At 35.5% G+C, this 21325-nt stretch overlaps 1 non-coding gene across 1 annotated transcript; it reads right to left on the bottom strand.

The window, feature by feature from the left end:
* Positions 1–6755: 6755 nt before the first annotated feature.
* Positions 6756–6861, bottom strand: LOC112090128. The gene has a single exon (XR_002901479.1). It is a non-coding gene; the product is annotated as a small nucleolar RNA R71 (small nucleolar RNA).
* Positions 6862–21325: the final 14464 nt, after the last annotated feature.

Genomic DNA, 21325 nt, shown 5'->3' with positions numbered 1-21325 from the left:
AAGGGGATAATACTACAGTTTTTTGTCCTATAATACAATGCCCCTGTTTTAGTAGCATATTATGGGTTTGATTAGTGCGGAGTTAGGACTTGAAGGGAGCCGGATATCCGGACTTTTCAAGATATCCGAATCCGAATCCAGTTCGCAGGATAATCAATTTACTATCCGGATTCGGATCCAAAAACCCCAGATATCCAGTTAGAACCGAATATTTACGGATATCCGATTGGATATCCGGTTTCGTTGATCCAAAAAGAAAATTTCAATTTTTAAAAATTATAATGAGATAACATATATAATTAAAATGTATCAACATAGCAAAAATTACTAATACCAAAAATTAAAAAGTATTCAAGTAGCATTCAAATAGCACAAAGTTTAAAAGTTTACATCGCAAAAGAGAAAATAATAATAGAGAAGTTAATTTATCTTCATATCCATGTGTTATCCATTTCATGTTCTTCTTTCACAATCTGAAATAGAAAATTATCATGCATTATGAATTTCAATAAATATTATCAAAATAAATAAATACTTAATAAACGGATAACGGATATCCAATTTCAAAATTTTCTATTATCCAGATCCGTATCCGAAATAACCAAATACTTAATTTCACTATATTGATCCGGATCCGAACTATGCAAATATTCAGTTTTTACGAATCGGATAGGATCAGATACCGGATCAGAGACCGGATACCGGATAATAATTCCAGCCCTAGGCGAATCACACATATTAATTGGGGTCATTAGCCTTCACTGAATTTTTTAAAAATTAGTGTAATTTATTAAAGTCTAATATTAATGTTCTTCACTCATAAAATCATATATACTCTCATTCATTTATTTATGCCTCTAATGAAAAAGATTTCTAGCTCCGCAACTACGTCTATAGTTTTCTGCAGCCATCGGGCTGTATTTAGTTACTTCTTTGGATTAGTTCTTTATTCTAACGTCAAACAGTTACAAAATTATTCTAACGTCAAACACTTCTATCTTTGAGAGAGAGAAAGCTTTCTTTCGTTTTTGGTTGTAAATTCCGAATAATCGATGTTAGTTGCCGATTTTCGGACTCAGTTTTTCCGGTGATATCTGGATTTAATTTCTTGTTTTGGTTCTCTTTTTCTCCTTTTGCAAGATCTATATCTATTCTTCGAAGAGACAAATCCCGAGTCCTATGTTCATCAACGCTTGATTACTTGGATACAAGTATAAATCTTTATACCACCTTATGGGCTGTTAAACCAGTTCAGATTGAAGTTTCTCTGTATTCTGTCAATCGAGATATGTGAAAACCTTCGATCGATTTAGTTTTAGACTTAGAAGAGTGTGTTTGCATCTGTGTCTTGTTTGCTAGATCTAACAAGGTGTTTGGCGGCGCTTCACTAATTCGATGGATTAGAGTCTCTGTTATCAATTGCTCGGCGAGCTCTGCAGGTGTGATACGCTTTGAAGCCCTGATTTGGCGAAGAAGATTGTTGTGGAGGTGAAAATCGGCAACAAATCGGTGACGGCGATGGAGTAAACCGGCGGAATTTCCGAACTTCATCTTCTAATGCCACATGAGTCAGGTTTTTTTTTTCTCTTGAACACGTGTTCTTAAACGTGTAATGTTGTAATATGTTCAATTTTGTTTTGGACCTGCTTATATGGGCTTAATTTGTATCAATTATATTGCCCTTTAGGTTTTTGTTTGATAAAAAACGAGTTGACAAAAAAAAGGCATATAATATATAATTATATACTTACCTTTAACATATTTTTTTTTTATTTGGTGGATATATGCATATAATATATAGTTATATACTTACGTTTAACATATTATTGTTTTAATAAAATTACTAATTAATTTACAAGTTTGCAGCCAAGTAGTCGATAGTAAATATCTGTATATCAACAAACATATGCGTAATTCATACTTTCCATTTCAAGTAAACCGTAACCGATTGAGAATATCTAGAAAAGTTTATTATTCACTGCTGCATGGCTATACAAACGAAGTGATTTTCTTAACATAAATGCGCATCAACCAAAGTCTTCCACTGCCCTTGACCCACTAAAGATTATCTGTATCTCTCTATAAACTAATGTGGTTTGTATCATAATTTATCGTAATTTATTTCTTCACACGCATTATAGACCGCCGTTCCAAAACTTAATTTAGATAAGCATAATCATGAAACTGATGTAAAGTGTCATGGAAAGCTGGTTGTCTTCTCTTGAATATCTCCAAATTTGAGTTGGATCAGACGGTGAAAAAGTCTTCATTTGAGGTTGAACTTCTGACTGTCTGACTTTGAGCTAAAAATATGGATTTCTTCTATTTTATCATATTTTTCCTTAAGTTTTCTGAAAAGAGCTTTGAAACTACAAATATAGAGAAATCATAATATAAGTTACTAAAACTGATTAAAACTTTTAAAAAAGCATTTGAAATCAATAGTAAAAATGGGTACAAATAAGGTGTTATCACATATCACTACCATTTATAACAAAAGTGTTACTTTGAAATTGTTACCACTTCAGATTTGGCGCAGCCTAATCATAACAAAGTCTGATGTTTATTGAAGATCGTTGGTTCCAATGAATAGCCGAAATTCATAAAACAAAACAAGTTAAAGGCTCTGACTCTTATTGAATAAAAACTGAAGATTCTTTAACACAAGGGTCAAACATTGTTGTTAATACTCTCCAACTCTTCAATCGGACAATCTAATAGAACTTAATAAGAATTTATTTTCATAATTTCTTTGGCCCAAGATTGTGAATATATATGCACGAAACTATAGGAAGTAAGTAAGACTTACCAGAATTCATCTTATAAAAAACTAATTGGTCGATAATTTGTTAGTTCTATATATCCAAATTATTCTTCTACCAAAAAGATATGGGAATTTTTGTAGAAAATATAGAGATGTATGCTTTAAGAGAAAAAGAGTTTTTGTAAACCGAAATTGACAAAAAAAAAGCTTTTGTTTCTCTTCTCTCCACTTTATATACTTTTCCGTTTTATATATTAAACTAAATTTATATATACCCTTAATCGTACATGAGATAAGGATCATAACTAAACCAGAAAACTTTCACTTAACCTGTTTTATATTTTTTTACTAGATTTTACCCTGTACATTCACACAGAAATTTTATCAAATTACATAATATAATTTATGTTTTCTTTATAGATATATTTTTTTTAATAATTGAAAGATATTTATTTTTTTTGTTTATATATAATTTGTATTTGAATTTTTTTTTAACTATTATTATGTCTACAATCATAAAAACATAATTATAACCCGGTCATTTTATTAATTGAAAAAGAACAGTTATTATAAAAACATAATCTAACTCGTTTATGTTATTAATCTGAAAAAGACTGTGGTCATCAAAACATAATTCTAACACGTCCGTTCATACTACTATATAATATAAATATTTATTAATTTTGAATTATTTTTTTAACTTAATATCTTGCATATTTTGATAACTTAACCCGCATAAGACCAAAATTATAAAAAACCTAACATGTCCCATGAAATTACCATATAATATAAATATTTATCAGTTTTAATATGTAACATTTTATACTGATTGATTATGATTAAAAAATACAATAACTATATTTAAATTTCAAATTTTAAATTAAATATAAACTATATTTAAAGAAGTCTAAAGTAATTTAAATTAATATCTAACTTTTAGACTTAAATTTAATTGCAAATTTTTTAAAAATTTAAATTTTAAATTAAATATAACCTATATTAAGAAAATTTTTAGTTATCTAAATTGATATCTAATTTTTGGAATTAGTTTTATATATCAAAAAATGTATTTTAAAAAAATAATATTGCAACAAAATAGGATAATTTTAAAATAGTTTTAAAATATATATTTTTTTTTAAAAACTTTAGGAGTGTTTGGATGCAAACACTAAAAGTGCTTCTGTCATAAACACCAAACTGGAAGAGTAAGCAAAGTCATAAACTCATGGGGGGATTGGGATATTTTTTGGTTACGGAATCCTAAACTAAACATAATATAATATTTACAGAAAATAAGATGCAATGCAAATGAGTTGCTAAAAGAATATCTTAAGGGTGTTCGACTCAAACTATAGACTCTAGACTCATAGTGGGCGATTTAGACTTCTCCGGTTTACTCTAATCGATGTCAAAGCATTTCCAATTAGCTTCCGGGCAATTTATCTTCATCTATCTTCTAGGATCTGTATGGAACTGGAATATACATGTGTATGATTGATAACACCGGATTTTGACCATTTTTATGGATCACTTTAATATATTTTACAGGTGTTTTTACTCTATTTTCAAAGGTTTTCAAAGGATTTCTATATTTCCGGATTTTAAAAGACTTTTCAGGTAATTTGGGATAAAGAGGCACAAATTGGAACAAAAAGACTCTTTTGGATAAATGCAGACCGTCAGAACTCTCATGGAGAGACGAAGACCTTCTCACTGTCTGATCACCCTCAAAATTGGACAACTTATAGAAGAATCAACCAGCTTTCAAATGCACTTGGTTTGGAGACATTCCAACGGTTGGATCTCAAGATATTCCATTAGCCCCGGAGCCACTCGAAGACGGCCAGCAAGTCACGCGACCGCGGCCAACAGCCTATTTCCCGCGGTCAGAAGCCTCCCAACCGCGGCCAACCACCAAATCCCTGCGGTCACGTTACTCCCGACCGTGGCCATCAAGTTCCGAATTAAAGCCCATATATCTGAAGCCCAAAGTCATTCTCAGCCTCAATTCCGGAACCCTAGAGACCATGGAGTATTGAAGACTATAAATACTTGTCATTTAGGTCGTTTTTAGGGAGAACCATTCATACTTTACAGAAACCCTTTTTTTTTCAGCCGTTTTTATGCGATTTTTGTACAAGATTGTTTCAAGTCCGAGTTCTTCAATAGAGAAGCTTTCTTTATCTCTTTTCTTTACTGTTTTTCATTACTTTTATTAAAACCAATGATGATGTCGACCTCAGCCATGTCTGAGTAGATCCCGAGTTGGACTTAGGGTTCCCGAAAGGGGCTCTCATAATCGATTAAGACATATAAGTTTATAGATTTGGGATTTCGACCTGTTCTCTGTTTATTCTTGTTCTTATTGCATGTATGCTTGATTGATCACCTAGTATCTGATCTAGATAGTTAGTGTTGCGAAAGTTTTCATTAAGTATCAGCCCTAGAATGAAACAGGCGATTTTTCCGTAGGAGTGGAAACCTACCTGCGGCGAGATCGTGACTATTGACGAGTCTTGTGCAGCTCTTGCGTTCTCTCCCTTCCAGGGCCAAATGGAAACCTACTGGTCAGGGTTGCGAGAAACAATTTGTTATGATCACGACAGTGACGTACTCATACCGCCGTACTCTAGCTCTAGAACCACCTATATATTGATATCCGTCAATCCCAATCTATCTACCCTAGTGTTAAAACCGATTATGATCCCTTAGAGTTCCCAAAAGCTCAGCGTTTTTAGCCATAATTTACAAACCAATCGATTTTTACTTGCTCATTTAGATCTGCTTTTCAATTGCCTTAGTTCGATATTTACTTGCTTTACTTGCTTTCTATTCGATTTTTCTACTTGCTTTTTAGGATAGATTTATTTGCTTTCTTTTGTTTTAGTTTAATTCGTGACAAACAACCAACCTTTAAAACCAATCTAGTCTAGACATAAAGTTAAAAACCGTAGAAGAATACCAGGCACACAAATCTCTGTGGATTCGATCCCTAAATACTACAACTGATCAGCTGTGCACTTGCGGCTTTCATTTGTTTTGTTAAGGGTAAAACTTGTTCCCTCACGCAGTTGACACGACATCAAGTTTTTGGCGCCGTTGCCAGGGATTTGTTTCGCTGCCTTTTGCTATTTTTCTTGTTTTAACTTCTGTTCTAGACACCTGATCTCTAGTTCTTTCTTAAAGTTTTGCTGAATTATATTTCCCTTCTTTTGTTTTTCTCTGAATTGCATGAATACCAGGCGCAGACCTGTAGAAAACATTCCAATTCTAGACGAGATAGACAGACACGAAAGACAACTTCGAAGACTTAGATGAACGCAAGGAATGGCCAACGACGACCAGCCTGGAGATCCTATTAATCAAACTATGAATATGGACCAAGACGGGTCCGAACATGGAGAAAATGAAGAGAATGATCACAGAGGAGGTGATCATGCTCGACAAGATGGAGAGGAGGATGAGGTTCCTCCGAGAAACCACCAGAACCGCGAGAGAGAAGAACGTGAAGACCTTGAAGCACCCATCAATGCAGCCGATGGTGACCACCAAGGAGTGCAGCCGAATGGACGCATTAATCGCCCTATTCAGCCAGCAAATCAACACCGAAGACAAGCTAGAAACCATCGCATAGCTGATTTTGATGCACCTACTCAAAATTTTCAGAACCGATCTGCAATTCAAGTTCCATTTTCGAACCGGAATGAGTTTGAAGTCAAGCCTCAAATCATCTCATTGGTGAAACAAAACCAATTCCATGGAGTTCCTTCTGAATACCCAATGGACCATATCGAGCTCTTTGAAGAAATCTGCAGCATGATGAGAACAAACCAAGTTCCACCAGACTATTTAAAATGTAAGTTGTTCCCTTTTTCAGTAGCAGATAAAGCTCACCGTTGGTTGAAATCTTTGCCTGCAGGATCGATTACTAATTGGAAAGAATGTAAAACTGCTTTCTTGAACCACTTCTATACTAACTCAAGGTCGAATCAGTTGAGAACAAAGATCTCAAACTTTCAACAAGGGCCAACTGAATCTTTCTATGAAGCCTGAGAATTTTTTAAGAAGTATGAACGTGATTGCCCTCACCATGGATTTCATGGATCAAGCCTGCTGAACACATTTTACCGAGGTTTGCAACCAAAATACAAACTTTCACTTGATACAGCTAGCAATGGAGATTTTGGGACAAAAGACGATAGCCCAAGGAAGAGCCCTCATCGAAATTTGGCTCAAGCCAATAGCAATGATTGTCTTGAATACGATCGATCGACGAAGCAAACCGGTACAGACAACAAGGAGATAACCGAGTTGAAGAACATGACGAACCAGCTTCTGAAGAGCAACAATCGCCCAATCCATGCTTGTGAGACCAACAATGGCGCAGAAGATGAAGGACCTAGTGATATTGATCACATTAATCAGGCCTTTCAAGAAGAAGATGTGAACTATGTAGGAGCACTGGTGCCATATCAAAATCGCTCCAACAATGGTAACAACAACAACTTCCGGAATGCAAATTACAACAATCTCTCTTACCGCAATCCAAATGTGGAGAATCCTCAAGATCAGTACTACCCACCTCAGCAAAAATCCTTCCAAAACAAGTTTCAAGGTTGAAACTTCGGAGGAATAATACCATATCAACCGCGACAACCATATAACTACCAAGGTACGGGTTTTAACAATCAATTTGTACAACAGCAGGGAGTCACGACGAACCAGCTAGCTTCGAAAATCGGTAGACTTGAACAGTCCATCCAGCAGCTCGTTATGACGAACGAAAAAGCATCTAAAGACGTGAACGTGAAAGTCGACTGCATGTACAATGATCTGAACGGTAAGTTCGAATCTTTATCTTCGCACGTTAAAAAGCTAGACGTGCAAGTCGCCCAAACAGCCGGCTCTATGAAGATGCAAAGTGGAGTTCTTCCAGGAAGAGTTGAAGATAACCCTAAGAAGTTTTGCAACGCCATAACCACATTGCCCGAAGAAGAGGCCATAACCGATGGAAAGAAAGAAGAAACCCCAATCTTTGTACCACTGTACAAAGATGTCGATGCTAAGCAGCCACCATTTAAGGTATCTGAACGATCACCGTTTCAAAGGCTTACAAAAGTCGATGATCCGGGACGTTTTGTTTTCCAATGTTTCATTTCAGGAATCAAGTTTACAGACTGCCTGTGCGATTCCGGAGCCAATGTCAACATCATGTCAAAGGCATTTGCCGAGAAATTGGGCATAAAAACCTTAAGGACATCGACGGTTAAGGTTATCTTTGGAGATTCATCTCAAAAAGATACTGAAGGGGCGATTCATGATCTACAAGTTCTAGTGGGAGATAAGATTGTTCCAGCTGATTTCCAAGTCCTGGAGATGGATAAAGATAAGGAGAGGCCACTCATTTTCGGGAGACCATTCCTAACTACCGTAGGAGCAGTAATCGATCATGCAAACCGGCATGCTGTTTTCCTCAATGTGGATCGCAGAAGGTACTACCCGACTATCTTAGATGATTTTCCAAGCAAAGGAAACAGGCCCAAAGAGAAAGAAAAGGAGAAGCCGAAGGCTTTTGCGAAGATCAAGATCATCATTCCACCAGATGCAACAGAAACTAGTGAGGACCAAATCCAAGAGCTGATTGAATACACAAAAAGGGTTTTAAACAATGTTAAAGTCCGGAAGAAGAATAAAGGGAAGAAGACGGCTCCTCAAGGAGAAGAAGTAAAACCTCCAACTACCGGAAGTGATAAGGGCACATCAAGTGGAGTGCCATTCAAATCAGCCTGATTCTTCTTGCCTACGTCGAGCTAAACGACTTAAAACAAAAACGCTTAATGGGAGGCAACCCATTTAGGTACTATTTCTTTTAGTTTTCTTTTCCTTTTTTTTACAATCTATGCTTTCTTTGTCTTTTAAGTTTCAGGTATTTTATAAAACAAAAACACAAAAAAATCAGAAAATTAGAAAAACCAAGAAGAAAAGGATAGGTTTTTAGCTGCTCGGCCCGGCAAAGACCTGAAAGTTGGACGAAGGCCGCAGGAGGAAGAGCCGCGGTCGCAAACAACCGACCCGCGGCCAAGGAAGCATCGACCGCGGCACCGTGAACGTGACTGCGGCCGAGCCCTCAATCACCGCGGTCGCGCGTATCCTGACCGCAGCCGTTGGTCGTTGAGGTGACGACGCGGATTTCCGCCACTTTTCGAAGTTTCCCGGTGTTACCTGGTGTTTCCCGGTGTTACCTGGTGTTTCCCGGTGAATCCCGGTGATTCCCAGTGATTCCCGGAGCATTCCCGGTAAAGCATGTAAAGATTCTCCGTAAGTTTTAAACTTTCCTTATGTGCAAGACAAGAAAGGTAAGTTCCCGTAAACTTAAAAATTTCCCGGAAATTTTCCATTTTTGCCACAAAAACGCCTTTTAAAGAAAAGAAACACAATTTTTGGATCAAAACTCCTTTTTCTCTTCTCTTCCAAAGACTTGGAGATTTAGGAGATAGAACACTTTTTCAATTCTTAAGCTTTTTAAGAGGTTCTTGGCTCAAACCTCACTCTTTTTCAAAGCTGATTTCAGTTCTGCCATCAAATCTCTCTTTCCAGCAAGGTATGAACCTCAAACTCGCCATTTTTAATTGATTTCAGAACTTAGGGTTTTCTTAAAAAGCCCAAATCTCTGTTTATTAATGGTGGAATTAGCTTAAGAACAATAGATTATCCTTTTAGGTTATCTAAAAATAGTTTTTTAACACCTAGCTTAAGAGGAACTGAGATTTTTGAAACTTGGATTCTACATGCTTTATAAAAATCGAATTTAGAACAGCAAAATTGATGAATCTGATTAAGTCTAGTGTGATTAGTGATTAGTATTGGGTAATCTTTAGATTTTACATGGAAATTGCTCATAAAAACCGATTTTTAAAAGATTTCTATGTTAAGAACATCAAAAATCCGAATCTAGTCATGAACTACTTGATTTCTCTGATTTAATGTCAATTCTGCTTGCTCATGGTTTTAATTAATCTCTTTATACTAATGTTAGTATAACTGATCTTAATGTGTTAAAATCAGCATCCATATTCACTCTTTTTCCTAGAATAATTTCGTTTTGCAGAAAGATGGAACAACCAGATCCCGAAGAAGCCGTCGCACTGGTGACAGCTCTGAGGACATTCCCGATGATGCTACTCTAGGAGAGTACATGCTTCACCAAGCCAGACCAAGGAGAAGAAACTATGTGATGAGATTGCTCCAGCACTCAAGAGAAACACGAGTAGCTCCTGAGCCACCACAGATTCGATACATTGGATGGGAGACAAACCCGAGAGTGGACTATGCAAGACGTTTCAAGAAGCTGAACATCAAACCCACACCTTGCATTGATTATCATACACTTGAGATGCTTGGAATCAGAGAGGATGTGATCTGGTACATCGATGCACTTAAGCTGAGACCCTACATGGAGCTGAACCTTCCGACTTATCCTGAGCTAGTCCGCGAGTTCTTAGCAACTATTACACTCCACCACACGAAGAGGAGGAACCCCAGAGCATCAGATGGCATCCTGTCATTCTCTATCCGCGGATAGCCTTACTCGCTCACCATTTCTGAGCTTTGCAAAGCTCTTAAGCTTCCATACACCGATGGCATTTACCTTGAACATGAACCTGATCTTAACTTGTGGAGAGAGATGGGTCATGGAGTCTATGATAGCGGGAGATCCAAGTCAGCCCTTCTTACTCATCCAACAGTGAGAGTTGTGCACAAACTCTTAGCACACACGATTTTCTCTAGAGCCAACATGGGATGTGTTTTCAAGACCGAGCTCATTACACTTCAGATTCCGTTTATGGACGACCCACGACTTGCTTGCTTTGCCTGGATCATAGCTCAGAACATGGTCAAGGTGAAGCATGATTTACATGGTTGCGAGGACGCTACTCCAGCTTACGGGAGTGCTATTACAGCGATACTACAGGCTGTAGGATTCGATTTCTCATCTGATGATCCACTTCCTGATGTCTGGTATGACCTACTTTATCTCTCTCGCGATCACACTATCTCTCGTGCCGCTTTCGATCCAGACAGGTTTGGTTACAAGTATTGCACTGGCACTGAGGAGCACCGAGTCAGCTTGCCTTCACCATCAGTTCCGAGATTGTGTAACAGAGGACATCCGCGATGGACTCCGGAATCCGATGATTTTCTGCCATCAGTACCTCGTCTACCATTCACCATTGGACAATACATAGTGGCCAAGGCGAGGCGTGATGCAGCTGCGGCCCGTGCTCACTTTCAGCCATCTGTTTCGACCGGCCACACCTCATCATCTACATCATCGCACACACATTCAGATCTGGAGCGCAGAGTTGAGAGACAGGGACGACGCTTTGAGCGCCTTGTCACCTTCCTACAGGAGCAGCACCAGTTCGCAGCAGACACATCGGAGGATGAGTGATTGATCAGCACTTCACTACCATCACGGTTCTATCATCATTTTCTTTTCTTCTATCTTATTTTATTTCGATTTTATTGACCATCTTCTCACCAACTTTTTTACACTGGAGACAGTGTGATTTAAGTCTAGGGGAGGATGTCTATCCGTACTAATCATTTTCTTGCTTTTGCTTTTAAATTTCAAGCACTTTTTAAATTTTAATATGTAACCTATTCGACATTAAGTATTTTTTAGGAATGTTTAACGCAAAACTATGATGATTTAGACCTGCACACTTCTACACTATGCATGATAGCTCATTTGTGGTTAGCACTAGACTAGGCGGTAGCTAGAGTACTTGCACTACGAACTCTTACCAGAGGACTTCTATTCATGGAGATTCTTTCTGACAGGATATACTAGCTCATTTTATTTAACCTTAATATTGACATCTAATTTTCTCATCATTGATTTTAGGCAGGCATCGACATACACATCTAGGACGTCTTTTACCTTCACTTTTACCACCCTTTGTCGTCCTATATGACCAGTTTATCTTTATCTGGTACCATACCCTAAACCCAAAACCCTTGTTTTCAATCCTCATGCATTCTCTCTTTAGTTTATATAAGCAGATATGTGCAAAAACGTCGGAGAGAAGAGGAGCGACGCAGTTTTCAGTCACTCACAAAGGAGACTGAATGGAATTGGGAAGGAAGAGTATCAGAAACCTCATAAAGCTTTACAAGACAGATATTAACTGGTAACTTCGCGCTCTCTAAGACTCTATATCTACAGGTGTTCCCTTTCTTCAAAAAAAAAAAAAAAAAAAAAAACGAATGAAAAGAGAGAGGGAAACAAAAAACCTAATGAGTCTTAGAGTGTCCAAATTTGTGGAGCAACAAGCAACCACTATTCGTTTAAGGAGCTATGGTTTTGAAAGATTCACAAAAATCTAAGTCTGGGGGAGTTAGGAGAGAACCTGAGGAAGAAGACCAGGAATCTATGGCAAGAAGAAAGTGACTGAAAACTGTGGATACCTACAGCTTCACTCTCTCTTGCGGTTTTGCATAATATCCTGCATCCTCCAGATTTTCAGGTAACCCGTAAACACTTTAAGCCTTACCCCTAGAATAATCCTTTTTGACACCTAGCCTTGATTGCCTTGCCTAGGCTTTTTTTGATGAGAACCACCGAGATTTTTAATGAATGTTAAGAGCTAGTTGACTAGAAGTTAGATCTTAGTGCATAGATTTCCGCATGACGGATTAACAGACTAGTTATGCCTGTATTGCTAGTGATAATTTTCTATGCTATTCCCGATTGATGCATACTGATTGATATTGGTCTAGAAGTTTGGTCTCTGAGATTTTTTTTATTTCCTGCTTTTTCAAACCTCTCACCGAGATTTAGCCTTTGTTTTGTTTGAGGACAAACAAAAGACTAAGTCTGGGGGAGTTGATAACACCAGATTTTGACCATTTTTATGGATCACTTTAATATCTTTTACAGGTGTTTTTACTCCATTTTCAAAGGCTTTCAAATGATTTCTATGTTTCCGGATTTTAAAAGACTTTTCAGGTAATTTGGGATAAAGAGGCACAAATTGGAACAAAAAGACTCTTTTGGATAAATGCAGACCGTCAGAACTCTCATGGAGAGACGAAGACCTTTTCACCGTCTGATCACCCTCAAAATTGGACAACTTATAGAAGAGTCAACCAGCTTTCAAATGCACTTGGTTTGGAGACATTCCAACGGTTGGATCTCAAGATATTCCATTAGCCCCGGAGCCACTCGAAGACGGCCAGCAAGTCACGCGACCGCGGCCAACAGCCTATTTCCCGCGGTCAGAAGCCTCCCGACCGCGGCCAACCACCAAATCCTGCAGTTACGTCACTCCCGACCGCGACCATCAAGTTCCGAATTAAAGCCCATATTTCTGAAGCCCAAAGTCATTCTCAACCTCAATTCTGGAACCCTAGAGACCATGGAGTATTGAAGACTATAAATACTTGTCATTTAAGTCGTTTTTAGGGAGAACCATTCATACTTTACAGAAACCCTTTTTCTTCAGCCGTTTTTATGAGATTTTTGTAGAAGATTGTTTCAAGTCCGAGTTCTTCAATAGAGAAGCTTTCTTCATCTCTTTTCTTTACTGTTTTTCATTACTTTTATTAAAACCAATGATGATGTCGACCTCAGCCATGTCTGAGTAGATCCCGAGTTGGGCATAGGGTTCCCGAAAGGGGCTCTCATAATCGATTACATCTAGGTTTATAGATCTGGGATTTCGACCTGTTCTCTGTTTATTCTTGTTCTTATTGCATGTATGCTTGATTGATCACCTAGTATCTGATCTAGATAGTGTTGCAAAAGTTTTCATTAAGTATCAGCCCTAGAATGAAACAAACGATTTTTCCGTAGGAGTGGAAACCTACCTGCGGCGAGATCGTGAGTATTGACAATTCTTGTGCATCTCTTGCGTTCTCTCCCTTCCAGGACCAGAGTAGAAACCTACTGGTCAGGGTTGCGAGAAACAGTTGGTTATGATCACGACAGTGACGTAGTCATACCGCTGTACTCTAGCTCTAGAACCACCTATATATTGATATCCGTCAATCCCAATCTATCTACCCTAGTGTTAAAACCGATTATGATCCCTTAGAGTTCCCAAAAGCTCAGCGTTTTTAGCCATAATTTACAAACCAATCGATTTTTACTTGCTCATTTAGATCTGCTTTTCAATTGCCTTAGTTCGATATTTACTTGCTTTCTATTCGATTTTTCTACTTGCTTTTTAGGATAGATTTATTTGCTTTCTTTTGTTTTAGTTTAATTCGTGACAAACAACCAACCTTTAAAACCAATCTAGTCTAGACATAAAGTTAAAAACCATAGAAGAATACCAGGCACACAAATCTTTGTGGATTCGATCCCTAAATACTACAACTGATCAGCTGTGCACTTGCGGCTTTCATTTGTTTTGTTAAGGGTAAAACTTGTTCCTTCACGCAGTTGACACAACATCAATGATTAACCAACTCTCGCCATCTTAATTAACTAATCACTTAAATCTGACAATTAAATCTCGCTCTCATGCCAGGATTAAGATCATGCATTAACTATTGAATTCGTTTGCTCACATCTTCTCTACAGGTAGCTCTCCACTTCTGTAACGACTATGTTCATTTGAAGCTAGGTATGGATGATCTGATACAGCACTCTCGTGGCTCTGATCGATCCTAGGCTCAGAGAATAGGTCATGAATCTACTCTCATGCAATATGAACAACTTAGAAGAGATGAGATCTAGAATATGCATGGTTTAGAAACTTAGAAATCCTAATCGAACATGTATACCTATCGATGACTCTTTAGAAACTTGACTCTCTGGGAGAAATCTACATGATGCAAGGAATGATAAACGACATAAAAGAATGCAAAAGATGAAACAGAAAAGCTAATTAGATAAAAAGGAGAAAGAACAATGGATCCAGGGAAGAATTCTCTCTAGAAAAACAAATTTTGGTGGCTCCAAATCTCATTTACAGGAGCACACACCCGTTTTAGGACTGCTAAAATATATATTTATAGGTCCTAAGGTCTTCCAGGTCTCATTTAGGACTTCTCTGAAGAGGAATGGCGAAATGGGCTTTGATGTTGGGCTTTGTAGATCGGCATAGGTCTACCAGGAGTGAGAGTTTTCTGGGGCAGGTAAAACATTTGTTTGCCGCGGGTGAGAGTCTTCCAAGACTGGTGAATTTGGTCAATTTCTCTTTATGTATCTTTTGATTGCACCGTTGGATCTTCATGATGTAAAGTGTTATGGAAAGCTGGTTGTCTTCTCTTGAATATCACCAAATTTGAGCTGGATCAGACGGTGAAAAAGTCTTCATTTGAGGTTGAACTTCTGACGGTCTGACTCTGAGCTAAAAATATGGATTTCTTCCATTTTGTCATCTTTTTCCCGAAGTTTTCTGAAAAGAGCCTTGAAACTACAAATATAGAGAAATCATAATATAAGTTACTAAAACTCATTAAAACTTTTGAAAAATCATTTGAAATCAATAGTGAAAATGGGTACAAATACGGTGTTATCACATATCACTACCATTTATAACAAAAGTGTTACTTTGAAGTTGTTACCACTTCAGATTTGGCGCAGCCTAATCATAACAAAGTCTGATGTTTATTGAAGATCGTTGGTTCCAATGAATAGCCGAAATTCATAAAACAAAACAAGTTAAAGGCTCTGACTCTTATTGAATAAAAACTGAAGATTCTTTAACACAAGGGTCAAACATTGTTGTTAATACTCTCCAACTCTTCAATCGGACAATCTAATAGAACTTAATAAGAATTTATCTTCATATTTTCTTTGGCCCAAGATTGTGAATATATATGCACGAAACTATAGGAAGTAAGTAAGACTTACCAGAATTCATCTTATAAAAAAATAATTGGTCGATAATTTTTTAGTTCTATATATCCAAATTATTCTTCTACCAAAAAGATATGGGAGTTTTTGTAGAAAATATAGAGATGTATGCTTTAAGAGAAAAAGAGTTTTTGTAAACCGAAATTGACAAAAAAAAGCTTTTGTTTCTCTTTTCTCCACTTTATATACTTTTTCGCTTTATATATTAAACTAAATTTATTTATACCCTTAATCGTACATGAGATAAGGATCATAACTAAACCAGAAAACTTTCACTTAACCTGTTTTGTATTTTTTTACTAGATTTTACCCCATACATTCACACAGAAATTTTATCAAATTTTATAATATAATTTATGTTTTCTTTATAGATATATATATTTTTTTAATAATTGAAAAATATTTATTTTTGTTGTTTATATATAATTTGTATTTGATTTTTTTTTTAACTATTATTATGTCCACGATCATAAAACATAATTATAACCCGGTCATTCTATTAATCGAAAAAGAACAGTTATTATAAAAACATAATCTAATTCGTTTATGTTATTAATCTGAAAAAGACTGTGGTCATAAAAACATAATTCTAACACGTCCGTTCATACTACTATATAATATAAATATTTATTAATTTTGAAATATTTTTTAACTTAATATCTTGCATATTTTGATAACTTAACCCGCATAAGACCAAAATTATAAAAAACCTAACATGTCCCATGAAATTACCATATAATATAAATATTTATCAGTTTTAATATGTAACATTTTATACTGATTGATTATGATTAAAAAATACAATAACAAATATGTTATTATGAAAATATTATTTAAATTTCAAATTTTAAATTAAATATAAACTATATTTAAAGAAGTCTAAAGTAATTTAAATTAATATCTAACTTTAAGAATTAAATTTAATTGCAAATTTTTTAAAAATTTAAATTTTAAATTAAATATAACCTATATTAAAAAAAATTTAGTTATCTAAATTGATATCTAATTTTTGGAATTAGTTTTTTATATCAAAATGTATTTTTAAAAAAATAATATCGCAACAAAATAAGATAATTTTAAAATAGTTTTCAAATATTTTTTTTTAAAAAAAAACTTTAGAAGTGTTTGGATGCAAACACTAAAAGTGCTTCTGTTTTAATATAATAGATTTAATTCAGCCCATCATAAAATATAAATAACATCTGAATTTGTATTTATCTATACAACCTCAATGTTCATAATTTGTAAACTAATACTGAAGTTCAATTACCAAAACCGATCACACCTTATGGACTTAACTGAAATGATAATCTTTAATATATGAATTTCACATTTAATTTACACATCTCCAACACAACGTCTTAGAACAAATCTTGTTATACTAATGCAAAGTGATATAACCTCGGAATCCAAACTTATAACACATAATGATCAAATAGTTTAAGGCTGGTGGAATGGATGGATGATGATAGTGATGGCAAATATACTCGAATTATGAATATTCTTAATATATCAAAGGACAAAAATTAAACTCGTTCTAAGGGTTTTGTCCTCGCAAAGAACTTAGTTTCACATGAAAACCAGAAAGACTATTTAAATCAATAATATATCTAAAACTCACTAATTAATCAAAAGCACAAGAGTATTTTAAAGTGTTGTGAATCAAACTAGACGAAAGCAAATAATCTAAGAGAGAAATCGCAAATTAAAGCAAATACTCGTTTAGAGTTTTCTTATAATAATTAATTACAATCTCTAAGCCCTATATTTATACTCTAAAAAAACATGACTCCTAAACCCACTCGATAAAGGAAATCCTTTATCGAGCCCTTAAGGAAACCGTACTATTGGGGGCGAAGCCCCCCCCCCTCCCCCCAACACCCTTTAAGTGAATCCGCGTATGTCCATGACCCAATAAAGCTTTCGGCTCGTTATATTCCTCAATTTGCTCTAAAAGGATCTTTTTAAAATATTTTGTCACCAGAAAAAACTTTTATAGGTTCAAAACAAAACCAATAATGGTCAAAAGAACTTAAGGTAAATATTCAATCAAAATAACTAAGAAATATGTGATAGATTGCTTAAAGATGATAAACTAACCGTTAGGCTTTAATGGAGGAGTGCCTTTGCGTTGCTTGGGGCTTATTGGAGATATCTTAGGTCTTCTGAGGTGATTGACGCCAAAGATCTTGAAGAATGGGTGGATCGTCGAGATTAAATGGTTATGATCTAATCTTGGTAAAGAAAGTAAATTTGACATTTCCGAAGAAAAAAATATGCTTGAAATTTTGATATTTATTTTCCATCTTATGTCTAGGATGACTATGGATGTCTCAAAGACTTCTAAGTGGGGGTTATTGGTTTATGTATTTTAATGGATTTGGAAATCCAAACCTAAATAAAGTGGATACTTTCCCTTGTCCAAAATACTCTTAAAATTTTGTGAGATACGCTGGTTTCCATAAATGGTAGCGTTGTCAACATAGAAGGCATGATTGATTCTTCCCAGACGAAAGTGGAATATCCCCGGAAAAGTTTTTTCATTTCATGTTGAAGGATGATTAGTAGCTTTGTCTTGGTCTGGTTTGCTACTGGTTGGTTTGTCTTAGGCTTGGTGATCTCTGAATGGCTTTCTTCCAGTTTTAGCATCACTTTAGGTTTTGTTGCTCATTTCATGACCATATCACAAAGACATACAATCTTTATTAAAAAAACCCAAAGCATCTCTTCTAGCTAAAAAATCAACTTACACATCTTACAATCAGCTCAAGTTTTGTACTTATGAGCTGACACCTCAAGTTGATGATGCATTTGCTGGGACGTTGCTCGTAAGGACTAGAGAAGCTCCACAGCTTTCCCATGCATTCATCGGGTATCAGGAACAACTCTTAGATCAAGTGGGCCATGCGTAAGTAAGTTGTAAACCATTTGTAATGGACTGAAAGTCTAAAACCATAACTCATATTTGTCGCATGAGTGTGGGCACCTCCGCCTGACGCAACTGAGCTTCCCATGAACAAATGTTCTCACCAACCATGCATTTCAACATATTTCCCAGAGAACGATGAGTTATCTCGATGATGCGTCGAGCTCATATCAAGGCCTCTTTGTAACATTTTTCATATAGAGCGCTAAAATAGCTTTTAACATAGAACTAGCTAAGAGATCTGCACTGTGTGCAGGCTATAAATACTTAATAATCAAGACGTTAAAATAAAAAAGAAACTTTTATATAATATATTAATTTATACTAAATCAAAAATTTGATTGGATCTATCATAAAAAAAATATAAAATCGATATCCGTTCACAGATAATATGTGTGATTCATTTATCAATATAATTTTCCACCATAATTAGATTTGAATTGAATTCGATTATCATTGTTTAAAAAATCCATCAATGCTTTTCGATTTCTAAATTTTTGATTGATTTTTTTATGAAAATCCAGACCATATTTCCATCCGAAGTACTTCTTATACAATTACAAAAAGAATGTATTCGCTCCCCGTGACTCGTGTATCATGTGTATCAAGTAATGAATACATATTTTGTACAATTATAAAAAATGTATAGTTACGCAAGCATAAACTTAATATCAAACACAAATTATATGTGCACTAAAAAATAAAAAAATAGTTAAAGTTTTCATATGTATGTTTAGGCATGTTCATTTCGAGAATAAGATGGGATATCACAGAAAAAAAGATTGGTAAATGTAATTCGGGTATTAAAACCATTACCCAGTTTTTAGGTAACTTTAAAAACCAAAACGTAAAATTTTCCATGAGAGAAGACCGGTCTTGGTCCTATAATCCAACATTCTCTTGAACATGATTAACAACCTAAGTTAGTACAAATCGTGTGTCATTACATAATCACCCTTCAGATCAATGTTCCTAAGAAGCATAATTGGAGCACCAAGTTTTAAAACCAAATTATGGTTAAGCAAACCAAAAATCTTAACTCTATTCAAGAAATATTGGGTGTACATGTCATCTGCATAACATGTATCCAAATTCTTGATACTATCCTCTACGTCTGTCCATTTCGGGATAGGAAACTCATCCCGAATGAGACATATCTCGAATTTCTCCTCCCATTCCCCATCTCTTTTAAATAATTTTCTGTCGGAGACTATTTATGATTCAAATGGGTATAGAAAGGGTAACAGAAGAAGCAAAAATGAGATAGAGTATCTGAATTTTGCCGTTAAAGGATTAAATAAGATAACATAGAAACACATATAAATAAGATAATATGGAAACACATATAAATGTTTATAGCAACACACATATCTGAAGGAAAAAAATAATTGATATTAGGATCTAAATGAGTTTTTTTTGGACTCAATACAAATATTTTTTTAAAGAACTTATGGTTAGTTTTTGTGGCTAAGAATTTCCCGTAAATTTCATCGTTCTCAACAAATATTTGGGAATATCAATTTCAGTCTCACCAGTATTAGGATCGAAATGAGTTAGTCTCACCAGTATTAGCAATTACCTTTTATTATTTCTAGCTTTTTATTAATAATTCAGTGTGTATCATCCAATCGATTATATTGCTAGCCCATGGATTTTTACCTTTATTGGTAATTGTATAGTGAAGAAACATTGAAGTACTTTACCCGATAAATTGAATAGATACTGGGCCAAAAATCTGTAAAATACAAGAATAAAATCAGTAAGAATAGTAAATTAGTTTCGAAAATGTTTGATGAATCGATTCTGTAGTGAATCTTTTGAGTGAAGGTAGTGGATAGGTTTATTTTGCCTCGGGTTGCAAATATAAGAGATAAGCTTATTTTACGTATGCATATGTTGAAGAGGAAGTTTAGATTCTCCATAAAATATATGTATTTCGTTCGTATGTACGTATAATCATGTTACTTTTTTGAAATTACAAAGAAAAACGTTTGAACAAAAAGAAGAAAAAGATCCATCAATATTCAAAAGGGTTTAAAAATACACAATTTCTATGGCTTGTATGGTATATTGGAAAGCACGTAATGAGAAAGTATATTCAAAAATTGATATAGATCCACAAATTACATTAAAAATAGCAGAAAACAGAGACGGCCTTATGGGAGGAGGCTCAAAGGTGTGAACATGATTCAACCCCCATAGACATGTGTAATCTTTCAGAATGCACAATATTTATGCCTTATGCAGGTTGGTGGTGTTATATTGATGGATATAGGAAAGATACAGAGTTATCAGTCGGATTAGGATGGTACTTGTTCCAAGAAGGTTCTACAAACAAGGTAACGGGAGCAGAAAAGGTAAGACGAAGTCTTACACCTCTACATGCGGAGATGGAAACACTTATATGGGCTATGCATTATATATTGGAGAATCAAAAGACTGCAGTAATTTTTGCAACAGACTGTTTGGAGTTGGTGAAGATGGTGTCTACACCTGAAGAATGGCCGGCATTTGCTTTACAATTAGAGGAGATTGGGAAGATGATGGATAGATTTTAACTACTTTTCTATATCTCAGATCCTTCACGCGAATAACTCGAAAGCAGAGAATTTGGCAAGAAGTGCATGTGTCTACCATCAGAATGTAATTTCTCGGTACCCCTGTTTTGGTTAATCGAACCGTTTTAGGCCATTTTCAAATAATCGTTAGCAGGTAGGCGGGCGGACAAGCTCCGACTAGCGCCTAGACCAAAAATCAGTGATTA

This window comes from Eutrema salsugineum, unplaced genomic scaffold (assembly GCF_000478725.1).
Source record: "Eutrema salsugineum unplaced genomic scaffold, Eutsalg1_0 scaffold_11, whole genome shotgun sequence".
Lineage (NCBI taxonomy): Eukaryota > Viridiplantae > Streptophyta > Magnoliopsida > Brassicales > Brassicaceae > Eutrema > Eutrema salsugineum.
The sequence above is the reverse complement of the archived record's forward strand: the minus strand, read 5'-3'. Positions and strand labels throughout refer to the sequence as shown.